General features: G+C 38.4%; 4 long non-coding RNA genes across 5 annotated transcripts; 3 read left to right on the top strand and 1 right to left on the bottom strand.

Moving 5' to 3' along the window:
- Positions 1-1689: 1689 nt before the first annotated feature.
- LOC309506461 lies at positions 1690-13025 on the top strand. Its single transcript, XR_014208765.1, has 3 exons — positions 1690-1933; positions 12411-12629; positions 12918-13025. It is a non-coding gene; the product is annotated as an uncharacterized lncRNA (long non-coding RNA).
- LOC309506458 lies at positions 3619-7291 on the top strand. Of its 2 annotated transcripts, XR_014208761.1 has the most exons (4): positions 3619-3902; positions 4594-5217; positions 6273-6500; positions 6806-7291. It is a non-coding gene; the product is annotated as an uncharacterized lncRNA (long non-coding RNA). The 2 variants fall into 2 exon arrangements; XR_014208762.1 differs by lacking the exon at positions 6806-7291 and having other exon boundaries at positions 6273-6775.
- Positions 13026-13115: 90 nt separating the features above from the next.
- On the top strand, positions 13116-17798 carry LOC309506459. Its single transcript, XR_014208763.1, has 3 exons — positions 13116-13260; positions 13382-13464; positions 17620-17798. It is a non-coding gene; the product is annotated as an uncharacterized lncRNA (long non-coding RNA).
- A 253-nt stretch (positions 17799-18051) lies between these two features.
- On the bottom strand, positions 18052-23098 carry LOC309506447. The gene is made up of 4 exons (XR_014208749.1): positions 19061-23098; positions 18487-18549; positions 18318-18383; positions 18052-18155 (listed from the first exon to the last, which is right to left on the bottom strand). It is a non-coding gene; the product is annotated as an uncharacterized lncRNA (long non-coding RNA).
- Between the last annotated feature and the right edge of the window lie 127 nt (positions 23099-23225).

The following is a 23225-nucleotide window of genomic DNA, read 5'->3' as shown; positions in this document are numbered from 1 at the left end:
GTTTGATGTATATACCAAAAATGTAAAATTCTTATCAGATATGGGGAAACCCCTCTTTCTTGCAATTTTATAAATAACTAAATAACCTCAGATGCATCTAAAAAACACACGAAAACTGTGGAATTATATACATTATACTTACTAGCTACTTCTTTTAATGAATATATGCATAGATCAGTGCCATGCTTACTTTTGAAGCCGAATTGATTATCCGTAGTTATTAAATATTCTTTGAGCCTATCAATGAGGATTCGCTCAAATACTTTTGAGATAGTTTTCTGTCCCAGTTATTTTACCCGTTTTATCTTTAATTACTGGCATTAGTAAAACTGTTATCATGGAATCAGTTAGCACACCATGGAATAAAAATCCTGTAAAACTCAAAGCAAGTAACACTGTGATCCTTGAACTAGCGTGCTTCAAATGTTCAGCTGTTATTCGATCTGGACCACATGCTTTATTCTCAGCCAGTTTCTCAATTGCGTACTTGACCTCATCAGGTGTAATACTCATACCTTCATCATTCACCAACTTTAAATTCCTTCCTCTCAACACAATTAAAAATATCTCCATAATATTTTCTCCACAAGTTAACAATATTCTCAGCCCCAACAACCCCATCAATACTAGTTGGCTGTGGTATTTTACTATTATTGATAGTCTTAACTTCATTCCAAAATTCATAGACATTATTTTGCTGAAAGTTCTTGGCCATTGAGTTTGCTCTCATGGACAGCTCATTTCTTTTTATATAACGTACAGCATATTTAAATTTAGCATTTGCCAATTTCTTTTCCTCAAATTCTGGGCCATACCTAGCTTTACCCATTAAAACCCAGTTTTTAAATGCTTCTCTGGCCTGCAAATGCAGTTCAGAAACATATTCATTCCATCCAGCCCTAAAATTAAAATTTTAACCCTTTTTTGACAGAAAGGTCTACTAGAATTATCTAAACAGTCCAGTATTTCATCATACATCACACATACAGTAGATCATATATGCTTAGAATTCTTACAATCGACATTATCACACACAATTGACTCAGTTGGCACATCTATATTGCTCAACCTCTTCTCTGTCAATAGTTTATATCCCCAAAGATCTTGCTGTGAGTCTTGCCCAGTCTAATTTTCTACTTTGTTCAGAATTTTGATAAAAAAAATTAAAAAAAGTCTCGTGAATGTCCGCATTCCCCAAGAGTTTGTCAATAACAATCCGTTGTGCTTTATCACCAACATTCCGACCCAAGCGCTAACCCTCGGGAGATATATGACACGACAACTCTTAGATTCATAAATCATGTTCATAACTTCATTACAGCAGACGCATGCGCCTCAGATGCCGACACACTTCTTAAACTATAGGTGTTACTACGGGCGTGCATTTGCTCTGGGTTTGCGTGCCTCAAAAAATCGGCGTACAAATACTCCATGTGGTCAGATCTGTGGCTCATTTACATCGTCCACCTTATCACATTCGACAGTTAGCCTATACTTTAAAGGACCTGTATCGATTGACATGTCCTTTATAAAGCTAGTCGGATTGGGAGAACAAACCAGCTAGGTTTTAGGCTTCTAATTAGGTTAGTTGAAGTAGTTTATTATCAGCGGCGATGTTTAAACATTTGTCACTGCGAAGAGGAATGCGTAAAATGTAGCGCGAGGACTTCATGGATGAATGGAGCGAGTTGGTGAATCATTTTCACTCAAAGGAACCGATTCGCTGCAATGAACTTTTAAACGTAAGCCAACCAAGACCCGCCTACATTTCTCTCCTCTCATCTCCTCTCTTCTCCTGCTCGCAGTTCTAGTTCTCCAGCTTTCAACAAGTTATGTGCGGCGCTTAGTCAAATGTGATCTGAGGATAAAATAATCAGCTGGATCTGCCGGTTAACGGTTATTACAGCTTTCTTCTTGATTGGATTTATTATTGGTGAGTTTCTCTACCTTAATACGTATTTTTGATTATGTGCAATGCCTCTCGCGAGACAGGTTGTTTTTTTTAGCAGTGGCGGCGCCAGGGAGGAGCTATGGTGCTGTAGCTCCTCCTATAATAGCCATAGCACCTGCATGCCCAGCACCCCCAATAATTGTCTGTAATTTTTTATATTTATATTTTAATGTCATGTTTGAATAGTCTTTTTCATGTTGTTAAAAATAGGAATTAAATAATAATTTAAAAATCGCGAGCGGGCGCGGGCGCCGTGAGCGCTGCCCAGCAAACATGCCAGTGTGGGCCCACTGTGGGTAAGTGTGGGTTTTCTGTGGGACAGTGTGGGCAAGGGCAAACCCTTTCGGGCCCCATATGGGCTTTCTGTGGGCAAGCCCACAGTGGGCTTGCCCAAAGAAAACCCACACGGGCCCCTAGTGGGTTAGCCCATGTGGGGCCCATAGCAGTTTTGCCCATTTGGGCCCCCATTAGGATTTACTGTGGGCAGCCCACTGTGGGACTGCCCACAGAAAACCCACACGGGCCCCCAGTGGGTTAACCCATGCGGGGCCCATAGCAGTTTTACCCATTTGGGCCCCCATTAGGATTTTCTGTGGGCAACCCACTGTGGGACTGCCCACAGAAAAACCCACACGGGCCCCTAGCGGGTTAGCCCATGCGGGGCCCATAGCAGTTTTACCCATTTGGGCCCCCATTAGGATTTACTGTGGGCAGCCCACTGTGGGACTGCCCACAGAAAACCCACACGGGCCCCCAGTGGGTTAACCCATGCGGGGCCCATAGCAGTTTTACCCATTTGGGCCCCCATTAGGATTTTCTGTGGGCAACCCACTGTGGGACTGCCCACAGAAAAACCCACACGGGCCCCTAGCGGGTTAGCCCATGCGGGGCCCATAGCAGTTTTACCCATTTGGGCCCCCATTAGGATTTACTGTGGGCAGCCCACTGTGGGACTGCCCACAGAAAACCCACACGGGCCCCCAGTGGGTTAACCCATGCGGGGCCCATAGCAGTTTTACCCATTTGGGCCCCCATTAGGATTTACTGTGGGCCCATAGCTGTTTTTCACTGTGGGGCCACCATGAGGGTTTACTGTGGGCAACCCACCATAACAGTACAGTTAAATAATTGTTTTAAGATTAGAAGCTCAGGGTTAATCAAACTATTTTAACGATCCTGTAAAATGTCATAAATGTTATTTCATTCAACAGTCCATCCCATACTTAACTAAAACTGCACACAGTCAACAAGATACCAAGACAAGTACTATCTTTACCTGTTTGCTTGTTGCAGCTGTTCCCAGACAGACTGATAAAGTCAGACAGACCACCCAGTTAACACAGAACATTCCCCTAACGTTAGTTTTTGGTTCCTGTTTGGTTATTTTTTGGGGAACCAAATACTAACATTAGGGGAACATTCTTTTTGGTTTTATTTTTATGTAACCATAAAATAACGTTCCCAGAACGTTGCTGGGTGGTTACTTTTAAATAACCTAAAAAAAAACTTATAGAGAACGTTTCCTAATGGTTATTTTTAAGTTATTATTTTGCAACCATAAAATTACGTTCCCAGAACGTTGCAGGGTGGTTATTTTTTGAATAACCTAAAAGTAACTTATAGAGAACGTTCCCTAATGGATATTTTTAAGTTATTATATTGCATAATTGATCTCACTGAGGTTATACTTAAACAGGTTTTATTAAAATAGGAACAAATGGAACAAACCAAAGTTCAAGATATTTTATCTGATTATCAAATAATTCCCTCCATCAATTCTATGTTTATGTAAATGCTGCGTGACTTTTACGTGTTTTAATAATGGGCGCTCGCGCTGAACATTCGAGCCGCATTTGAACTGGAGCGGAGGCCGTTACCATGGAAACGGGACGACAGCTCAACTGACACAAGCAGTAACTCCGTCTCTCACTGTTGTTTTCACTACTTTCAGGTAAGTTTAGTCCCCAAACTTACACAAATAGTACATACAAATGCTTCTGACACATTCTTTAATGTAAATGACACGCTTCCGTTGAATATTTACTTTATAGAAATGATTTAGTGTCTTCAGGAAAAGTCCGGTAGCATCTCAACCGTTAAGTTAACAGTAGCAGCTAACTGTTACTAGCTAGAGGCAGGTTAACTTGAGCTGTAATTTAGGCTTTTAATCACATTGTATGTGTACAGTATATGAGAGATTTTGATAGTATTGTAAAGGTTTTGCTGGCAATTTCCAAATGTGTGAATGAAAGTAAACTAATTTATTTAACGTAAAAATATCACTGGACGGTTAATTCATTGATTTCACGTGACGTCACATGACTCACACCATTATAGGAACGCCCATCTGGAGGGCAAATGAAAGGAGTGCTATAATGCCATTTGTGCCTAGTGTTAACATGAATACAGTAGCCTAGTTTGAACCAGTTTAAGATTCCTATTAATTAATGTTATACTAGTATGGCCGACTCTCTCATTATTAATAAATGGTAACACTTTATAATAAGGTTTCATTTTGTTAGCTTTAGTTAACATGAACCAACAATTAGGGAACAATTACTTCTACAGCATTTATTCATCTTAAAGTTAAGATCAACATTAAATACTGTATTTGAAATGTTGTTTGTCCTCTCTCTTTTCAGTATTTATTGCAGTCTAATCCTGATTGCAGAATTGAGCTCCAACCCCAGTTAAGCAGACCTGAACCAGTTGATCGAGGTCTTCAGGATCAGCAGACACTACAGACAGGCTGGAGCTAAACTCCTCCATGACCAGGACTGGACACCACTGCTGTAAGTGATCCATCTAGTCATGTTCAGAACATTTTGCAGGGGACCTCAGCTCTGGCCCTTGAGGACCACTGTCCTGCAGACTTTAGCACCAACCCTGGTCCAGCACGCCTGGACAAGCTAATCAAGCTCTTTTGGTTAAAAGAGCAAGTGAGATTGATCAGGTCTGGACATAAACTGCAAGACAGTGCACTTCGAGGACCAGAGATGAGAACTCCTGACATATTAATTAGTCAATAATCACTGATGAAAAAATAATCATTTTTATTTGTATAGATTTATGTAATATTTGACTAATATTCAGTTGTCTTCTCTCTTTTTTCCTTAATTGTGATGTGTCAAACAGCTAAATAATAAACCCAAAAGAGCCACTCAGGCACAGGTCACTCTTTTTCTGTGCAAGTACATTTTTGACTGTCGGACACATTCCCTCTATTTTTTTAAATAAAAATGACATATTCAGGCTGCAAGTTAAAGGTAGGGTAGGTAATCCTGTTCAGAAACACTTTTTTTTATACTGGGTGAAATGGTCCTTCCATCCTGATAGTAGTCAATACATTATGTGTTTAGAAAAAGGAATGAAAAAAATCAGACCTCTGTAGCAGCTGCAGGACAGTAAAAACTCTGACCAATCACTGCCATTCGGTGCGAATGTAAAGAACCAATCAGATGCCTTCATGTCTCGTGCCCGAGCCCCACTGCGCGCGCTGCCCGGCGTGCACTCATCACATGTCACCGTTCCCGGAAATATTCAGCTCAAAGCACCTGCATATGCAGTCAGCGAAGGCAAACAAGGCAAAAACTACTTCCTCGGACCCTGCCCGCGCTCTTGAACGACCTCCTCTGCTTCGCCCTCAACCCCGGACCTGTCCTCGAGCCGACGATGCGGTACTTTTCTCGGAGTGTACGTTAACGTTAGTCTTCATTAGAGTCAACAATGTTTTCATCATGGAAACTCTTACATGCAAAACACCGTATATGTTATGAATCTTACACGAAATTCATCTTCATCACAGTGTAACTGATGGTAATGGAAAAACGTGTATCAATGCAACCTGTTTTTAGTTTTGCCTTATAAATATAGCTCGTTACCGAATGAAACTTTACCATTATCGATATGCTAGCTTGATAGTGAGTACTAAAAGAAATCTCATTTGTTTATATTCATAGTGATAAAGTTAGGTATTTTATTACATGTGATTCTGACATGATGTCACTGTATGTACTGCGCTCCTTCCTCTCCACTCGTCTCACGTAATAAATGCGTCTTGTTCCAGCCTGAGCGTTTGGCGTCGCGCGTTCATGTGTTTTGGGGGCGTGGCTTTGGAAGGAGCTCAGAAGGGAGGGGGTGGAGTGAATGGAAATAATGAGCTGTGTTTATTGCAGATTAAAAGGTCTACAGTCACTCGATTTTTTAATTTTCTTTTTCAGAGTACTTACATTTTAATTATGTATTGGTATATAAAGACAGTTTAAACAAATTTGGAATGTTTTTTTTTTTAGAAAAATGATTACCTACCCTACCTTTAAAGCTATCAATGATTTATTGATAAAGACATTAAAAGGATTGTTCTTCATGTTGTTCCAAACATGTATTTACTTTTTTCTGTGGAATGCAAAAGAAGATATTTTGAATTATGTTTAATCTGTTTTGTTCATACAATGAAAATCCCATTGGATCCCATTTACTTTTTATTGAGTCATTTTTCAAAATATCATCTTCCACAGAAGAAATCATGCAGGTTTGGAATGACATGAGTGTGAGTACAAGTTGACAAAATTATTCTTTACGTTGTGTTGATAATTTTAGTAAACTGTTCTCATGCTCTTATTTCATCATGCCCTCAATTGGTTCACTTTCTGTATGTTTCTCCTTCAACAACACCGCCTAAATTAGTTTTTTAATAATAATAAACACCTGTAACTATTTTTCCGGAACTCTAATTATTTTCAGGTTTCTCCAGTCATATATAAATTACACTTGGAACAACCCTTGTTTTTGTTTTGTTTTTGTAAAAAATTTTATGTTAACATTTCAATTGTTGTTGTTTTTTTCTCACTTTAGAGAAAAAACTGACACAAAAAACAGCCAGGCCGCAGCATCCGAAGGGGTTGATCCTGATCCTGTTAAATCATAATGCAAGAGACTGGGATGGTGGAAGGAGCAGAAGAACCAGAAGACTTGAGATCTGGCAAAGATCTTCTGGTATCCGAGGGGATTGATTTATTGTATTAGAGGATTCATAATCCAATTTTTTTTTGTTTTACTCAAAATCTATTTAAAATAAATGCTGCTCTTTTGACAGTTCTGTTCAAACGTTCCTGATTTGTTTTCACGATTTACATGCTGACGACTGGATGCTGGCTACTGTAATAAATTATTAACATAAATTTTTAACATCCCAGGAATAATTACTTTGTAAAATAGATTAAACCAGAAAACAGTTATCTTAAGTTGCAACAATATTTCAGAATATTACTCTTTTTAATGTATTTATTAAATACATGCAGCTTTGATGAGATGAAGGGATTTCTTTCAAAAGTATTTTAAAAAATGTACTGACCCCAAACTTTTGAACGGTAATGTATTGTGTATATATATATATTTTACATGACTGTGAATAAATGAAATTATTTGAAACATATGACTTCTAATGTACTACTTTGACTTTCACCAAGTGCAATTATTTTGCATGTATTGTGGCAAATGCAAAGTACAACCAAACTAATCTTGTTGTTTAAGGCCACAGGTATATTACAATACATCTTTGCATTGTCCGCAGTGTGCCCACACTTTTCCCAGTGTACCCACAGTATGCCCACACAGTGTACCCACAGTATGCCCACACTTAACCCAATGTACCCACAGTATACCCACACTTTGCCCATAGCGTGGGCTTGCTGTGGGCCCACAACTGGCCCCAATGGGGGCTCACTCTACACTCTACTCTACCGATGGGGCCCTACCTGGGGCCCACATGTGCCCCGCATTTCACGCTGGTATCTGGGCCCACAGTGGTCCCACACAGGTCCCTAAGGGGTTTGCTGTGGGCCCACAACTGGCCCCAATGGTTAGTGTGGGCTAGCCCACAGTCAGCCCACACTTTGGGCTGTCCCGATGGGGCCCCACCTGAGCCCCATAGTGTGGGGCCCACATGTGCCCCGCATTTCACGCCGGTATCTGGGCCCACAGTGGGCTGCCCGCAAGGGCCCCATTCGGGCCCCAAAGGAGCATGTTTGCTGGGTGAGCAAGCAGGAACGAGTAACGTTAGTGAGTTGTCGTCGAAAAAGATGGATAAAGCAAAAAAGCTGTCGGGGACTAAAAATAGAAAAAGAAAGAGGGAAAAGGAGATGGCATGTCAATTGATGCGACAGCAGCTAATTAAGTGGATGGTAAAAGGCTACAGGTAGGATTTTGTGTGACATCCAGGCATGTAGGCTACTGGCCATCGGGACTACCGGGAGATTCCCGGTGGGCCGACGTTCTTTTTGGGCCGATACATCTCTTTTTTTTTTTTTTTTTTTTTTTTGTCTTAACGGCCCATAAACGACGCCGTACTTCGGCGGCCCATTCGTTTTGTTTAGTTTAATTGGCGGCGCATGGGTTAGTGCCGGTGTTACAATATATTCAGTTCCTGAAATATTTGGTTCCAATGGGTGGAGCTACCATGAATATTTACGAGACCATAGCGTGGGCGGGGCGACAAATACAAGCGAGTGGAACGGAAATTATTAGCGTGAGCGCCTGCTCGTTTTGTTTTATGGATTATTTATTTCAAACAGGTAATAAAGATGAACGAAGTTAATCTTAAACTACTCGTATATATTTTATAAATAATTCATCGTTTTGTAGCATGTGTTTCAGTACTCTGAGTTTACCTGAACTGAACTAATCCTCTAGAAAGCGTTGCAAGACCTACAATAAAGGCATATTTCTCCAAATTTTCCCAGATTAGTTGTTGCTGACATTATAGAACTGTTCGTTTCTCTTGAATTACTGAGATTAGGATTTTTAAAGGTGTGTGATTGCTGGTTAAATAAATATTTACAAATATATTCTTGTGTCTTTATTCTGTCTTCCAAAGTTGTCTGCATATTATTAAAATAGCCTTTAAATTATAGGCTGATAGCTCAAGACGACATAAGAACTTGGAGTTGCATGTTGCATGCTTTGGATGTTGCTTTATACTGACTCAACTGAAAATCTTTTTGATACACAACCTTTACTTTATCAAAGGTTATCATAAATGTTAAGCTTCAGATGCATTAACAGTTGTTTTCTCTAGCAATGCTTTAGAACAGTGGTCAAATTAATTGATAATAATGACTAACCATTAATCATAAAAATTAGGCCTACATCTTATCAGTTTAGTAATGTTATCATTCTTATGTAATCTTTTTGTAAACAAGTGAACAGAAAAACACACTGGTGTAGAAGGCATGGGTATACCAAAATATTAAGGAAAGGTATATTTATAAATACATATTTGAATAATATAGTAAACATTTTATTAGTCCTGCTGTATTAATTTTCTCTTGTCTAACATTCTTGTTTTTATAGCTGAATTAGAATAAAATATGTAATTTTAAGACACTGTATCTTACTATAAAAATAATTTCGAGTTAATGAATGAATGCTTTAAAAAAAACTCAATAAATGCTTTAAAAAAAACTCAATAATTTTTTCACAGAAATATGTTGAGGCAGATGTTTTTGTTTATCAATTTTAAACAGTCTAGATCATATTTAGGATAGGTAGATAACTTTATGCATATAGTTTTATATTATAAAAATTATATGTATTATATTCTTTAACTGAGAATACTTTTTAATTATATGTCCATATCCCACCACACCTGAGAAACTGACCTCTATTTCTGACCTCTATGTCTGTGCAATTTACTATTGTACACAGCTTTGGCCAATAAATAATTGGTTCAGTACATATAGTTTGTGAAGCATTCAACATCCAGTTAGCTATGGTGATGTTTTAAAATAATAACGAGTCTCAACCACAATTCATATAAATAACCTACCCATCTTTGTTGAATTTGTCACTTGGGCTGTCAATATAAGGAAATGTTTAAAACCTTGTATGAATTGAAAGAAAATCTGGAAAGGTTCCTCATGGTGTTTCTAAAAATTTTTTAAAATATGTCCTTCTTAGAAGGGCACATAACTTCACAATGAGAGGTGAGTTAAGTAACACTTAGTGATTTCTGTCTCTTCATGATCAAAACATACTACTTTTAGATGAAGTCTTAATCTATAGTATACAGTGAGGTTTTTATTTGCCCTAGATGCAAACACCCTTAATGTTGTACTCCCATGCATGATATCAGTGAAAGAAAATTTGAAATTTGGCATTGCCAAATAAAAAACTACATTAAATGAATCAATTTGCTAGAGTTTTGTCTCTGTTTTATTACAATTAAGTGCACTTACCTTTGGAATGGTAGTGATTCAAAACTACAAATTGCACAAACTGAGTATAAAATTACTTTAGTTGGACCTTGCTATGTATACATCAATACAATTGAAATAATTATCACTTAATTTGACCAATGTTCTAAAGCATTAAAACAACAGCAACTGAAGCTTAACATTTATGATAACCTTTGACAGTTGTGTATCAAAAAGATTTTCAGTTGAGTGTAAAGCAACATTCAAAGCATGCAACAACATGCAACTCCAAGTTGCCTATGTTGTCTTGAGCTATATCATCCTATAAAAGCTATTTCAATAATAGCCTATACAGACAACTTTGGGAGACAGAATCAAAACACAAGAATATATTTGTAAATATTTATTTAAACATGCAATAATAGACATTTAAAAAGCTTAATCTCAGTCATTCGTGAGAAACGAACAGTTATGAGTAGTTTAAGACAAAACGCGATCTGAGGCGCTCACGCTAATAATTTCTGTTCCACTCGCTTGTATACGCCCCGCCCATGCACGCTATGGTCTCGTGAATATTCATGGTAGCTCCACCCATTGGAACCAAATATTTCAGGAACCGAATATATTGTAACACCGGTGTAATGCATTGGTCAAAAAAAGTCAGCGTTAGTTTTTTTTCCTGACACCCCATGAAACACGTAGATCAGCGGCCCATTGGTTCTTTTCTTGATTGACACTGGGCTGGCCCAATCACATCTTTAATGTGAAGTAGAAATACTCTCTCAAGTATAGAAATTAGTACAAAACTAATTATGAAAGTTTCATTTATTTTTCAGTGCATTTGTTTTGCAATATATGGCTATACTATCATGGGATTAATATTATAACTATTATTATGTAGTAGTGTAATGTAGACTGACACTGTAACTAAAAGAGGTTTACATTTTTCTTTCTTTAATTTGCACACTGAATATGGGTTGGAGCTTTTAATTTTTAACTCTCAAAGTGCACCAGATTGATGATTGCCAAAATTGTTGCTGCATACCCCTCTGACACTGGGTAGTTGCGTCCCTGTCTATAGCCCTTGCGTCGAATACTTTTACATATATATACAGTATATATCTGCTTATAGTCGTGGAACGAGTATAGTTAATGCGTGCGTGTACGCATTTGTAGGCCTATACCAAGGGTGGTCCGATGCTAACTCCATAATGAAACGCCCCACAATTCAAAGCACCTTCTCTTAAGTGTTGAGCATCCCCATAGCACCTGCAACAGAAAATCTCTGGAGCCGCCACTGTTTTTTAGACTGTCCTTTGTGCATCATTTTGCCATAAAAACATGTTGATACAAAGTGGCCAAATATAGGGTTCGTTAGAAATAGCAACTCAAATGTTTATTAATTTTTCGTTGCTTATGGTCAAAATCAAATTGAGGTGTTTGATACCTGTTGGTCTCACCTGTCCAGATCTCCTGTGCTGCATTCCTCAGGTCTTGAATGTCTGGATTTAGGACAGGTGTGACTATACTGAGACCCCATAGATCTTTATTTAAATGCAGGTGTTTAAATACCTTTTATTTGGATAAATATGTTTACAGATAAACACAGTCTTGAAGAAATGTTCAAGGGTCCCACAACCATGAAATATCAGAGAATTTAAAGATCTGGGAAACTCATGGAAATAAATCAGTGATGTAGCCTATATTTATTTTCTGAATGCATTTTTGTGTGTGTGTAATTATGTTCAGCTCTAAATATTGCATTAGCTATAAATTGCTCTCTGTGAGTTAGATTCTTTCATAAACATGCTAAACCAAATCTACATGGAAAAAAAGTCATGAAAATCCATCAAATGGTGTGTGAACCCCGGATGTTTTGCTCACTTTGTTTATTGTTGCTTTCAATGATACATTACACAAAATAAAGGTTATTTTTGTAGAATTGGTGGTTCCATGAAGAATCTTTAACATTAATGGAACCTTTCCATTGTATAAAACATTCTTTAGATTCTTAAAATGTTCCTTACACTCGTTTCTTTGAAGAACCGTTCACTGAAAGGTTCTCTGGGGAACTCAAACTGGTTCTTCTATAGTTTTTCTGTGAAAAACCCCTTTAGGAACCTTTATTTTTAAGAGTGAGTGCATTCATGATGTTTAATTTTGAACAGACCTTCATCAAAAATTCCTCTTATGCACATTAAACAGAGGAATTGCTAATATTTCTCAGACCTGGTTTGGTGTAACGTGTGTGTTTCTCATCATCTTAGGCTGGTTTGCTCGACCTACTACTGTCAATCATGGACACGCGTCGAAAAGCTTCCTGCAAGACTTTCTGGATGAGATGCAAGCAGAGAATATTAAACACCATCTAGTCCTGATATTATTGAATGATATTAAGTGCATCTAAAACATAAGCTGGTGATACAACTGCATGTATTGTTGGCGGATTAAAGGTCATATAAATATAGGAGTTGCATCCTTTTTAGGTAATTTATGAACTAAAAGTGTTTATCTTTTTATTTTGTTTATTTAATAATAGTGTTTTTATTTAGTTAAGGGAAGAATGTTTTAATGTGGAATGAATATTAATGTTGTAATGTGAATGATGGATATTTTTGGTGGGTTGATGTTGCAGCAGTTTTCTCATCCAAGACAAAGTTCTCCTGCGGGAGACATTATAAGTACTTTGACACACAGCCTGTTAGCCTAGTTGTCCTTCTCATTTGGAGATGAGCCAGTCTAGATTATGTTTGTCTCATGTTTGTCATATATAGGAAGTTCACCAGGCTTCCACACCTGGCAGGAACGCAGCAGAATCTGGATCTGGCGGAGCAGATTGGAGCCGAGTGGATGGACCCGTATCTACAACGTGATTGGCTGGATCCGAGGAGCCAGGTGACATTACATTATCTGGTTTATTTTGGGGGTCTACTCTGTTTGAGAGTTTACGTAGCTTTATTTTATACTATCTAGTTGAGTTTGGTTGTGTGTGTTCAGACCGGTACGTGATTCTGGGCGGCCATCGTGACGCTTGGGTTTTCGGAGGGATTGATCCCGTGTCAGGAGCCGCTGTGGTGCACGAGAACGTCAGAGCGGCTGGAAAACTCATGAAAAGAGGTGTGTGTCATCTCACCGTCTAGTTTAAGGCCCGTTTAAACAGGACACCATTATTGTGTTCTCAGTTTCTTTGGTGATGACCATGTGTTTGTGTCTCTGTGTGTGTGTGTGTGTGTGTCAGGTTGGAGGCCGAGGAGAACGCTGATCTTTGCCAGTTGGGATGCAGAAGAGTTTGGTCTGCTGGGATCCACAGAATGGGCAGAGGTACGAGTAAATAAATGAAAGAAGGAACAAATGAGTGACTGAATACATGAATCAATGTATTTTGATTGATTGAATGTAACTAATGATGAAATGAATGATTGATTTGATTGATTTAATGAGACAATGCCTGAATGAATCATTGAATATATGAAAAAATTGCACAAAAGAATGAACTGTAAGGCCCGCTATATTGGCCCAATCTGCCGGTTCGCCAATACACGGGGAAGGTTGTCACGTGTTCTGTCCTCACTCATGCAAAGTATTTGTTGGTTAAATTTGCAATACATTAATCATGTACTCATTCGTTAATTCATCTGACTCCATAAATGAAAGGTTTTAATAATATCTGTGCCTCACTAAAAGTGAGCGAATGTTTGACTATTCCTTTTAACCATTAAATAAACAATGTCAAACCCAGTTGGAATAATCACATTGTAGCAATTTAATATTTCAGATATCAGAGATCAATTCCACAATCAATTCAAATATCTAGAACATGGTTATACATTGGTTACACCAAAGAATCTTACCCAGCTTGTACCTGAGATAGAGAGAGAGAGAGAGAAAGGGAAAGAGAGAGAGAGAGAGAGAGAGAGACCACAATAGGGTTTCAGCACTTCGTGCTTGAACCCCTAAAAATCAGCACAATTACAATAGGGTTTCAGCACTTATATTTTAATATTTTTTATAATATTTTTTATAATTTAATATTTCAGATATCAGAGATCAATTCCACAATCAATTCAAATATCTAGAACATGGTTATACATTGGTTACACCAAAGAATCTTACCCAGCTTGTACCTGAGATAGAGAGAGAGAAAGGGAAAGAGAGAGAGAGAGAGAGAGAGAGAGAGAGAGAGAGAGAGAGAGAGAGAGAGAGAGAGAGAGAGAGAGAGAGAGAGAGAGAGAGAGAGAGACCACAATAGGGTTTCAGCACTTCGTGCTTGAACCCCTAAAAATCAGCACAATTACAATAGGGTTTCAGCACTTCGTGCTTGAACCCCTAATAATAAAAATCAGTACAATTACAATAGGGTTTCAGCACTTCGTGCTTGAACCCCTAATAATAAAAATCTTTACAAATACAATAGGTGTTCAGCACTTCGTGCTTGAACCCCTAATTAACAAGTCAATGAACAAAGAAAGTTAAAGCAAGTGCAAAAAGAGCACAACAAGTAGTAAGTATAAACCTGAGAAACGTAGCTCATCTGAACATACTGAGAGAAAGTCCTTCCGTCAAGACATGACAACTGGTTGCCGAAAGAAAGTAACATAATATTATGTGAACAAAAAACACAAGCCGTAATAATACAGACGCATCATCCGTAGAAGTGATGGTGACTGGTAATCGAAAACTTCGATAAAGATTGTAAAGTTCGTCGACGATAAACTGGTCCGCTAAAGGGAGTTATGATCGTAAAAGAAAGTCCGAGTCTTCTTTTTTTAAATTAATTTTTCAGCAGACGCAGGCAAACAGATCTTAGTACCATTAATGAGAATCCTCAGGCGCGTGCACCGACGTAGTAGGAAGCTTTTCCAGCTGCGTGTGCTTCTTCTACCATAGGCCACAACTTCTTCCATCTTTCTCTGTCCAGTGGAGTAAGGTCTTCCATAAACCGCATCCCATTGTCCTTTAGATAAGCCGAAGACTTCGCTGCCTTCCACACAGCATCCCTGATAATGCGTGAGGTAAACTGCACTATTACAGCACGAGGGACAGACTTGTTGCCAATTTCATTTGGCTTTTTCCCCAATCTGTGAACTGAGTCTATAGCAAAGGAGAATGTGCCCTTCCCTTCAGGATATGTTTGTTCACATATGCGGATGACTTCATCCCTGATGTTCTCCTTTTCTAGAACCCCTCTCAGCCGAAGATTCCAGCGCCTCGAATATCTCTCCATGTCTGCTAAACGAGTTTCACACGTCTCAATTCGCTGCTCGCCGCGTTGCAACCGAGAAGCTAGGTGGTCAACCTTCACTTTCATATCTTTGACTTCAGCAGAGACAAAGTCCACAGTCTTTTTCAAGCCCTCAATTTTCATAGCATTGTTACTCACCAACTTTTCAAGAGAATCAGAGCGCTCGTTGATCAGTGATGAAATGGATGATAGCATCGCGACCACATCTTCCAAAGTTTCCATTTTTCCTTTCTTAGAAACAGGCTTAGTTGACGTGTCGGGAAGATGAGTTAAGCAAAGAGTATCCAGAGTATGTCCAGGACCGGGATCAGTAACGGCAGAAAGTGCGTAATCGTGCATATCTACGGATACATCCATCATACTTTTCGCCCGTTCTTTACGTTTTCCAGCACTTTTTGGCATAATTATTCCACAATTACATCATTAATAAAACACACAATGGATGTGTAAGGTAAGGTAAGGTTTACATGAGTTATAATAGTTTTTTGTCAGCAGAGCGACTAATAGTTATCTTAACATGCCGCCATCTTGGATCGGATCCCTCAGGCTGCAGTTTCAGGCATAGATATACATAATAAAGGCACATCCTCTGTCCTAACCCTAACCCAAAGAGTATCCGATTGTTAAGTCTGACGTCACGCGTGACGTTTAGCCTTTTCCGGGTCCGAGCGCTCCTCTCGTCCAGAAATAACAATGGTGGAACCTGTAAATTTATTTACGACCACGTCCTTCTTAGTGAGGCACCCTTGGCGGTCAAAAAGGGTTTAAATTCCTTTAACACCAACAGAGTGGTTAGTGTAGCTCATCATTAATTAAGGGTAGAGTCCAGGCATCAATGAAAAAGAAGATTTACGAGGTTGAAGTGAGTTAGCTCGGGACACGGGACACAGCACTGCGGCATTGTAAAAACACTCAATAATAACCAAAACACTAGCGAAAGCGGTAGGTAGGTAGAGAGGACCTGGACTTTGGACCCGGAAAGAGTATTATCGGAGAGTGGTTACGTCACGACTTAACAACCGAATAGAAGCCCAAGAGGCGAAACTCTGTTGTGTTATGGGTAACAGTCTGTAGATGGCGCTGCGGAGGCGCGTCCGCCATTATGGACTGAAAGCTGCTGAAATCGTTAGCGCCAGTCAATGGCAAAATCAATGCCTCTTCTCTCACAAAAAGAAAAAAATACAAAAAAACGTCTCATACACAAATGCACACACAATAGATGGTGGTGTCTGATTAATTACTGAGATCTTGGCACCACTTACATTTTAGTACTGTTTATAGTTCATGTGTGCACTTCCTAGATTGCACATCTTTTTTGTACCTTTCCGCCTGTAATAGGACATTCATAGATTGTTTTTGTTCTTGCCATTGAAACGTTCACTGTGTGCACTTTCACTGAAGAGGTTGAAAAAACAAGTTGTTAATATTTTTGTGATATTCTATGTAAAAGATTAAATGTCTTTAGAAATGTTCATTTATAATTTTATTTATTTATTTATTTACTTATTTATTTTTCCAAATCATATATATGGTGATGTTCACTCATTTCAAAATCAACATTTGAATAAATATCTTATTACTGTGTGTCTGCCTATATATTATTTCATGAATTTCTGTTATTCATATAACAAGGAAAATGCATAATAGAACATAAATATTGATAGATTAAAGGTTTGCAGTAATTTTATAATTGTATCTTTGCAAACCGTAAGTGGTAGCTAGGCTAATGAAGCCGATTCGGTGGGGGACATACCCTTACGAAAAAGTACTATAGGAATCTTATAGTATTTTGGGACAAAATATTATAGTAATCTTATAGGAATACGAGCCGCTTTAGTAATTCTATAGTAGTCTTATAGTCCTTCTATAGTAATATTTTGTCCCAAAATACTATTTTCCTAAGGGTAATTAGGCCATGCATAACCAACACATAAACGTAACATTTTCTGTCATTTAACGTCGGTCATCCTCATTAATGTATTTTAAATTGTTTTCATATTTAGATATGACGGCCAGAAAAAATTAAGTTATGTTAAGTTTTTGTTATGGTAAGTTTTTCAGTGCCATTGACTATTTTTCTGCGTTTTCCTTCAGTTTTCAGTCCATAATGGCGGCCGCGCCGTCACGTCATGGGGGCAACTGTTGCTATGGAGCGTTCTATTGAGTTTCGCCTCTTGGGCTTCTATACTCTTTGCCTAACCCTAACCCTTTATTATGTATATCTATGGTTTCAGAACCCCAGTTCCAGGACCAGACCTACCGAATTGGATGTTATGGCGGCTGCAGTTCTAGACCCAGTGGTTTAGTTACTTTGTACATAGTATCAAGATATTTAAACTCAGGAGTATTTTTTTTATAAATGTGATTTTTGATTCAAAATGCATCAGAGGTTAATTACAAAGTGTGTACACAAAGTGAGTCACAATTTTAAATTTAAACAAATTAATTTACACAAAATATAAATGAAAAATGTATATCAATCTTTAAACAACTGAAAAGTGGAGTAAGTCTTAGCTTCTTGAATTATACTGTATATTGATTAACCTCCTTAAGTTGAACTAATTAGATCATTATCAGGTAAAGTAAAGATGGAATTAGCATATGCAGTCACTAAATTACAGCCAGATATTGTAAAGGTTGTAGAGAGGCAAGACTAGACTCAAGAATTATTCAAAAATGTATATTTATTTATATGTCATTTTTGCAATAACAACAACACCAAAAAGACCTCCTTTTCATCCGTCGCTGCACAGACAGAAGGGCTTCAACTCTGAGAGAGAGAATTAAATAAGAGACATTTGTTTAACATGTTCAACTGAAATATAAATCTCTGATGTAACACTTGTGCACTGTTGCAGTTGTAGAGAGAAAGCCGAACAGAATATTCATGTTACTGATGTCTAATTCCAAACTATATAAGAGCAATACCCACCAACTGAATGGTCTCACTTCTTTCCTCAATTGTTTGTACATTTTTCTGTTAAATTCTTCCACTTCACTGAAATAGTCATCAGAGAACAATCACGGTTGTGCTCACATAAATATCAGTAACAAAAGGTGCACTGGGCACTGTGCCGAAATAATATATAATCTGCTCTGACCTGTAATGATGATCCGGCCCAGAGAGGAAGATCCCGGAGGACAGCCAGGGCACACATGATGGCCTATGGAAAGGGTTAATATAAATATACTATTACACCACTACTGAACAGCAAGCCAGTACACATGTGTCCATACACGAGTACGCTAGCATGCAGGAGCAGGACACACATCACATCACATGGTTCAGCATTCCTCTGGACAAAGAACACCACAGATGAACTGCACTTCATACTTAAGTATACATTTTATACTTAACTAATATGGTAAAACAATGAGTATTAAGCAAGTTTCACACTAATACAGTAAGCTACAGGTACATCTTACACACATCTTTTTAAGTTTAATTAATGTGCTGGCTAGATTTACTTATTATAGTCATTAAAACTCAACAAGGATTCATTAAATCATGGCCACGGATTAAGAACGTCGTAGTAATTAATAAAGCTAGCGCATGAATTCTAAATTTGTGGGAATTAATGATTAATTGATAGTTAGCAGCTCTCACTTTGGCTATATAAACTTTGCTTCGTTTAAACATTATAAAATAAAACTTAATTGAATATCGGTACTCACAGTCTGATTGGTGTCCATGTGGTCCATCTTAAATGAGTGTGTTTGGTTGGGTAGGCACAGGTCCTTCATCAGATCTGGAGTGTGTGTGTGTGTGTGTGTCCAGGCGCAGGTCCTTCATCAGATCTGGATATGGCCTGGATCCGACGGACTGCGGTAAACCTCGGGATAAACAGAGAGACTAATATTAGCGTAGACGCCATTCTTCTTATGATGTAACGAATACATCAGGATTTATGGGAAGTGTTCCCAGTTCTGGCTGACCTAATCTATCTAGTCTATAATGTGTTATGTGTATGCTACTGTAGGTCAAAGAGATGTGTCTTTAGTCTAGCTTTGAACTGACAGTGTGTGTCTGCTTCCCGGACAATGTTAGGAAGACTGTTCCAAAGTTTTGGTGCTAAATAGGAAAAGGATCTACCGCCAGCAGTCGATTTAGATATTCTAGGTATTATCAACTGGCCGGAATTTTGAGATCGCAATAGACGTGAAGGACTATAATGCGTTAAGAGCTCGCTCAAGCACCGCGGAGCTAAACCATTTAGTGCTTTGTAAGTAATCAGCAATATTTAAAAATGTACACGATGTTTAATAGGGAGCCAGTGCAGTGTTGACAGAACTAGGCTAATATGGTCATACTTCCTGGTTCTGGTAAGAACTCGAGCTGCTGCGTTTTGGACCAGCTGTAGTTTGTTTATTAAGCGTGCAGGGCAACCACCCAGTAGAGCATTACAATAATCTAGCCTTGAGGTCATGAACGCATGAACTAATTGTTCCGCATTTGTCAATGAGAGCATATGACGTAATTTAGATATATTTTCAAGATGGAAAAATGCGGTTTTACAGATACTAGACACGTGACTTTCAAATGAAAGATTGGTATCAAAGAGCTCACCCAGGTTCCTAACCGACGACGAAGACTTAAAGGGATAGTTCACTTTGAAATTAATTTTTGATATGTTTTAGCTTACCTCAAGGGCATCCAAGATGTAGGTGTCTTTTTTTCCGCAGTAGTTTCAATTTTGATATTTTTAGGTCAAACCGTTCTTGTCTGTCAGTCATATAATGCAGGTCTATGGTCACTGTCTCAAAGAGCATGCACAGAGTCCAAATTAAAACAATTCCCCATCGTCCAAATTAAACAATTCCCCATCGTAAGTACACATTGATGGCCCAAGACACGAAACGAGCGGTTTGTGTGAGAAAACGAACAGTATTTATATAGTTTTTACCACTTATACACAGACATTTCCAAGTGATCTGATCTGACGTGTACGCAGACTGGTGCATAGATATATACACTAGATGTCGCCTTAAAGACATTCGTTCCAATGAACTGCTGTAGACAAGGCGACATCTAGTGTGTATCTATGCACCAGTCTGCGTACACGTCAGATCAGATCACTTGGACGTGGCTGTGTATAAGTGGTAAAAACTATATAAATACTGTTCGTTTTCTCACACAAACCGCTCGTTTCGTGTCTTAGGCCATCAATGTGTACTTACAATGGGGAATTGTTTAATTTGGACGACGGGGAATTGTTTTAATTTGGACTCTGTGCATGCTCTTTGAGACAGTGACCATCGACCTGCATTATATGACTGACAGACAAGAACGGTTTGACCTAAAAATATCAAAATTGAAACTACTGCGGAAAAAAAGACACCTACATCTTGGATGCCCTTGAGGTAAGCTAAAACATACCAAAAATTTATTTCAAAGTGAACTATCCCTTTAACAGAGCAGCCATCAAGTGTTAGACAGTATTCTGGGTTATTACGTGAGGACGTTTTTTGTCCAATAATTAGAATCTCTGTTTTTTCAGTATTAAGTAGTAGGAAATTACGAGTCATCCAATTTTTTATATCAGCTATACATTCCATTAATTTTGTGAATTGCTAAGTTTCGTCAGGGCGTGAAGAAATATACAGCTGAGTATCATCAGCATAACAGTGAAAACTAATGCCATGCTTCCTAATGATATCTCCTAAGGGTAGCATGTACAGAGTGAACAGCAACGGTCCTAGTACTGAGCCTTGTGGTACACCATACTGAACTTGTGATCAATGAGACATCTCTTCATTTACTGCTACAAACTGATAACGGTCAGATAAGTATGATTTAAACCATGCTAGTGCAATTCCACTAATGCCAACATAAATTTTGAGTCTATTTAAAAGAATGTTGTGGTCAATGATGTCAAATGCAGCACTAAGATCGAGTAACACTAATAGCGAGATACAACCACGATCGGATGATAAGAGCAAATCATGTGTGACTCTAATGAGAGCAGTCTCAGTACTATGGTACGGTCTAAATCCAGACTGAAAATCCTTGCAGATATCATTTCTTTCTAAAAAGGAACATAGTCCATGAGCCAGGGGGGTTGATCGGTATCATCGGGGGGGCAAATGCTATCGTTGTTTTTTGGCAAGGTATACACCCCTAGTACTAGAAAAATCATGATAGCAGTGCAGGGGTGGTAGCGAAATCACTTTTTTCAGCTCATGAAGTTACTAACCCCCTAAAATAAATTCCGTTTTTGAAATCTGGTGTATATCTGGTTTAGGCTCATGCCAGGGATATTGTCAATAATCTATAATATGGTGCTTGGTATCGTTGGAAAGGGGACCTTTTAGGCTTTCATTTAAGCCCAGTACTGAATCTGTCTGACAAACACAGAGGTCACATGACTTTTCAAAGAGTTTCACGTCTTTGTAAACGAAAGTTTAATGCGCTTTAGGAAGGATTGTTCCAGTGCACATATGCAGCCATTCTGGAGGTGGGGGGGGAAGCGAAAGAAACCTACAATTCTCGGGACAGCAGCATGTGTCCAAATTTTAATCTTAACCGTTCTATTTCATCAGAAATAATCTGTAAACAGGGCTTTAAGTGTAAAATACCGAACTTGTCCTTTAAAGGGATAGTTCACTTTGAAATTAAATTTTGGTATGTTTTAGCTTACCTCAAGGGCATCCAAGATGTAGGTGTCTTTTTTTCCGCAGTAGTTTCAATTTAGATATTTTTAGGTCAAACCGTTCTTGTCTGTCAGTCATATAATGCAGGTCGATGGTCACTTGTCTCAAACAGCATGCACAGAGTCCAAATTAAACAATTCCCCATCGTCCAAATTAAACAATTCCCCATCGTAAGTACACATTGATGGCCTAAGACACGAAACGAGCGGTTTGTGTGAGAAAACGAACAGTTTTTATATCGTTTTTACCTCTTGAACTCAGCCACGTCCAAGTGATCTGAGAGCGCGGGCGGGTATAGATATATACAATAGATGTCGCCTTGGCAACGGTTTCGCAGTAGCCAAGGCGACATCTAGTGTATATTTCTATACCCGCCCGCTCTCTCAGATCACTTGGAAATGTCTGTGTATAAGTGGTAAAAACTATATAAATACTGTTCGTTTTCTCACACAAACCGCTCGTTTCGTGTCTTGGGCCATCAATGTGTACTTACGATGGGGAATTGTTTAATTTGGACGATGGGGAATTGTTTTAATTTGGACTCTGTGCATGCTCTTTGAGACAGTGACCATAGACCTGCATTATATGACTGACAGACAAGAACGGTTTGACCTAAAAATATCAAAATTGAAACTACTGCGGAAAAAAAGACACCTACATCTTGGATGCCCTTGAGGTAAGCTAAAACATACCAAAATTTAATTTCAAAGTGAACTATCCCTTTAAGAGAGCAGCCAGAAAAATAGAGCGCAACTGGAAGAAAACAAAACTAGACATATTTCGCGTTTCATGGAAATAGAGCCTGATTGCATACAGAGAGGCCTTAAAAGCTGCTAGATCTGCTTATTTTTCAACCCTATTACAAGAAAATAAACAAAACCCTAGGTATTTATTTGAAACAGTGGCTAAACTAATGAAAAATAAAGCTTCAAGCCCAGAAGTTTCCAAGCAGCACAGCAGTAATGACTTTATGAACTTCTTCACTTATAAGATTGATCATATCAGGGAGAAAATTATAACATCGTATCGCATCAGGCAGTGCATTGTAGTCTCCCTAAGGAAAAATTTTATTCATTCATTGCTATAGAAGAGGAAGAATTCGTTAAATTCATTAAATCATCTAAATCGACAACATGTATGTTAGACCCTATACCGACTAAGCTACTGAAAGAGATGCTTCTTAATATCA

Source organism: Leuciscus leuciscus (assembly GCF_965113295.1).
Source record: "Leuciscus leuciscus genome assembly, chromosome: 9".
NCBI lineage: Eukaryota > Metazoa > Chordata > Actinopteri > Cypriniformes > Leuciscidae > Leuciscus > Leuciscus leuciscus.
This window is presented reverse-complemented; position numbering and strand designations above follow the sequence as displayed.